At 46.4% G+C, this 4531-nt stretch overlaps 1 long non-coding RNA gene across 1 annotated transcript; it reads right to left on the bottom strand.

The window, feature by feature from the left end:
- Window positions 1–429: 429 nt before the first annotated feature.
- Window positions 430–729, bottom strand: LOC109321198. Its single transcript, XR_002103995.1, has 2 exons — window positions 638–729; window positions 430–607 (listed from the first exon to the last, which is right to left on the bottom strand). It is a non-coding gene; the product is annotated as an uncharacterized LOC109321198 (long non-coding RNA).
- Between the last annotated feature and the right edge of the window lie 3802 nt (window positions 730–4531).

Below are 4531 nucleotides of genomic sequence, written 5' to 3' on the forward strand. Positions count from 1 at the left end.
ACCCTCCCATCATGTGCTCCATGTGTTTCAGTAAACCAACTGTCAGGTTAAACCTGGGGGTAGTTTATGGCATTTTAAGCCAGCAGGCCATTCTTTGTGTCTGAGATCTCTCATCACCTGGGAAAAGTGAAAGTTAAGTGAAGGCTGCACTTGGGCACACACAGAGCTCCAAGTTTGATTAGCATCAGCCTGAAAGGCTGCATGCATTAATAGATTATTTGTGCTGTTTCACGGTTAATGGTTGCTATTAATTAATCCATGTATTTTAGGGCCATGTTATTAATTATGCCCCCTTTATTGAGAAAACCTATAGCTCGCCATATATCCATGATTCCTTGGGTGTTTTTCTGAGATTTATCTATGTTTTAAACTTTCATGGCTGAATTAAGCCTGTTCCACACGTGGTCTAAGGTACCTTTTTTGTGGGGGGGGCACTTGGAGGCTGCTGGGTTGTGGGTTGGAAAACAGTTGGCCAAGTCCAGCGCAACATTTTTTTTGCTAACTGGGCGCCAGCAGAACAGTTGGGGAATGCTGTTCTGATAAACCATTGTTCAGGGTTAAAGGTAATATGGGCATTAAACAAGGAGGCATTAAGGAGAACTGGAGCCTTGGTTTGGGACCTCCGCCATGGAGTGACATTAGACAAGTGAGATAGCGGATACACCTGTGGTGGCTCTTTTCGGATTAGCAACGTGTATCCTTGCTTAATGCAAAAAACCGACAGGGTTTTTTCTGTTTGGGTACTTAATTATTTTTTGTTTGTTTTTGGGGTTGGTAAACTTTCCAGTGGGGTTGGTTTATTTGCTGGAATTCATCTTCATTTGTGTACTTGAATGCACATTGTCTAGGTATAACGATGGCACGGGTATCTCGCAAAAATGATTTTGGCCCAGTGCCCCCCATGGGTTCAGCCAGTTTTTTTGGGTTGACCAGGGCTGTGCCCTGCAGACTTTCCCAGATTGTTTGGCGATAGGCCACTATAGTATATTCAATTTTGTGAGTGATCCTCTTTTCATCTATATGGTGGAATCACAAAATACCCGGAACATGGGATGTGTTGGCTTCCCATTCCGTGGACTATCACTTAATAGCATAAGAGCTGTTTTTAAACCACCATAGTACTTTGCTATACTTGGAGGACCAGTGTATTTGGTGAGCTGTACACCATTGTGCCAAAGTATCATCAGGTTGGGGGACTGCCGAAGCAATTGTTTCCCATGGAGGTGGGGTTGTCTCTTTGGGCTTAGGGTGGTTGTAGAATTTCAAGCTGCAGGCGGGGTTACGGCAGTGGTCACATTAGGACTTCAGGGTGGGCAGTGTACCTGCAGGCAAAATATAACAGCACTAGGGCCATTGGAAGAAACCATAACAATTTCCCCCTGTTTTACACTTGCTTTTTTTGATTTTGGCATATGAGAGGAAACTAAGTAACCACCCTGTCCCACAGTAACATTGACAGGTTCCCCCTTGCTAGTTCATAATCCATCACTGACAACTGAGAGGCCAGTTTTGCACTTCTTCGATTGCAGTTGGGCGTTCCCAGTATTTCACTGTGTTCAAGGCCTTGGCAGTGGGTGCAATCTGGGGTTCAGGGGCATTGGAATGTCCCACATCAGTCAAACAACAGCAAACGATTAGCAGTTCCGTTATGATGGCATTCCACCCCTTCATTGCTGGATGGGGGTGGTGGCGTTGCTCTAGAGCAGGATGACGACTTCAGAGCATCCCAAGGTTGCTATGGCTGTGCCTGCAGATGGACCTAATTTGCAGGAACAAGGAAAAATGGAGTCTGCCTTCTGTTAGATGGATCTGACCTTGATACCCACCATGAGTTACATGTGTCCTATGCCATTAGCACTCTTTCCCATTTGTCCCCCTGTAGATGCTTAACTACTACCGGATCCCCTGCCTGGAGTTTCCCCCAACTACCTTTTGGTCGTTCCACTACTGGCTTGCGGGGCCTGCCTTGACCAAAGGCTTGCTGCATGGGGCTTCCTCCGGAGTGGGGCTGACTGTTGGCCCAGTTGATTGAGTGATCCAGGTGCAGGTTCCAGTTTTTGAAGGCTGAACTAGCGGCCATTTGCAGGTTGCACTTTAAGATACCATTGGCTCATTCTACCAGTCCATTAGATTGCAGGTGATAGGGAATGTGATAGGTCCACAGCACTTGATGTTTTTCAGCCCACTCATATACAAGATGGTTGCGAAAATGTGAACCATTGTTACTTTGCAGCTTTATAGGAGGCGGGTAGATGGCTAGTAGGTTTTCTAGGTGTCCTGTGCAGTGGCCTTGGCAGAGGCCCAAGCAAACATCATTCTGGTGACTGCTTTTACTATTATAAACACATACTGTTGTTTTTGGGTGTGCGGGGAAGTGAGCCTATAAAGTTACATTGCCAAACTTGCTATATTATTTTCTCATTACGTAACGACAAAGGGGTATTTAAGGCAGGGATTAGTCAGGCTTTGACTTCCTGGCAGGTGATGCAGGAGTTAACTAATTCCCATGCTTTCTTTTTGGTTAGGTGGATACCCCAGGTGGCTTCTAGGTGAGCAGTGCTATCACGGCCAGGGGGCCCATGTTGTTGATGCAGCCATTTTGCAGCTAGCACTTCAGGGGTTGCCTGGAGGGTGGGGTTGGGCGCCTTCTGTGGGGGTGGCTGAGCTTTTGCCTCAGCAACAAGGGCTTCTGTGCTGCCTTTGGCTAGCTCATCTACTTGCTTGTTCCATTTTGCTTCAGGCTTTTTAGCTTTTTCGTTTTTATGTGCTGCACTAACATGTCGTATAAGTAGGTGAAAGCCTTTCTCTGCTATTACCTACAAAGTCTCTCAGTTATCATACCTTTAAATATTTTTGCTTTGTTTTTTGAAGTTTTCTTTTTTTCACAAGGGTAGTCACTTGGTGCAACCCTGTACTACCATCCACAAATTGCAGTAGATATAAATGGGTTTTGTATAGCCTGACCTTAGTAACAGTTCATAGTTGGCTACATTGATTACAGCAGCCAACTCAGCATATTGTGCACTTTGGCTGTTTCCCTCCATTGGAAGCTGCTTACCATTTTGAATTTGTATGGCAGCACTCCTCCAGGTGCAACCTTTGGCTGAGCAATTGGTGAACCAGACTTTTACATCTTTTGATGTTTCCATGTCAGGTGAGAAAGAAGGTGCTTCCTTGATGGGAGATGGCTCATCAGAGCTGGTTGCATCTGGGTATATGTTGACTGTGTTTTCTGTGACCTTTTCCACTAGTGCTGGATGTTCCTTTGGGGTTATCTGCTGTGCCTGACTTAAAATATAATAGATTTAATTTTGTACTGTTGTTTTTTGGGCCCTCCCTCCAGGCGGGAGGCGTCAGTCAGAAAATGCTATTCCCAGGATGGATACTGGAGTAGTTATGACAGTGGGTAACTCCCCTCTCAGGGCTTCTGTGGCTTCTAAAGCTGCAGCTGCTGCACACAGCATTTGTTCTAACAGGGTTTATTGGGCTTTGGCCCACTTCCAGCCTCAGCTCTAAAACCCAAAGGGCTTTCCCTCTGCCTTAGGTGTATTTCTTTGCCATAAGCTCCACTGGGGCCCCCAGTTGGACACATTTACATGGAGCCAGAGCTCCCCTTCTGGGCATCATGCTGCTAGGGAGGTGTGAATGGTTATCGCCTCCTTGAGGGCCTGCATGGCATGTCGGGGCCCCATTTCCACTGTGCTTTTTCTTTCATAAATTATACAAAGGCTGGGCCAACACACTAAACTCAGGGACATGCAGGCGCCAGAAATTAAGCACTCCTAACTGGGCTTGCAGCTTTTTTACATTATTGGGGGCAGGGGTATCTACCAGGCTTTGCAGCTTCTTAGTCGGTATGGTGGGTCTACCTTGTTGCCACTGAATTCCCAGGAATTCACACTGGGGCCCAACTTCTTGGATCTTTTTGCTGGACAGCGTAAATCTAAATGCTTGTACCTTCTCCTTTAGGGACTCAGAAGCACAAATGGTTAATTCTTGGTCCTGGCCTTCCACCATGACATCATCGACATACTGCCAGACATGCACCTTTGGGTGGCTTAATTAGACTTCATGGACCATTGCAGCCAGCGCTCCATGGGCCAAGGTGGGGCTATGTACCCAACCCTGGGGTAGGACTGTGTAGCTGTACTGCTGTTCTAACCATGTGAAGGCAAACAAAGGCCAGTGATTTTCATGGATGGGAATAGCAAAGAACATGTTTTTAATGTTCACGGATCCTATCCACTGGGGTTCATAACACTTAATGTTTTCTGTTAACACAGACATGGACGGGACTGCAGCTATCAAATGGTTGGTATTGGCATTCAGAGCGCTGAAGTCAATAGTTAATCACCAATTTTCACTTGTTTTATGTACCAGCCACACCGGGTTGTTGTACGGAGAATGAGTTTGAATGATGGTTCTGTCCTCTAGCTGCCGGTTGATGATGTTCTGGATGGGTTGTGTTGCTTCGGTGTGGTATTGAGATCGGTGTACCCCCTTCATGGCTGGCAGGGCGAGTGGGGTCATA

The sequence above is a fragment of the Crocodylus porosus genome, unplaced genomic scaffold (assembly GCF_001723895.1).
Source record: "Crocodylus porosus isolate Cpor-Errol unplaced genomic scaffold, CroPor_comp1, whole genome shotgun sequence".
Taxonomy (NCBI): Eukaryota; Metazoa; Chordata; order Crocodylia; family Crocodylidae; genus Crocodylus; species Crocodylus porosus.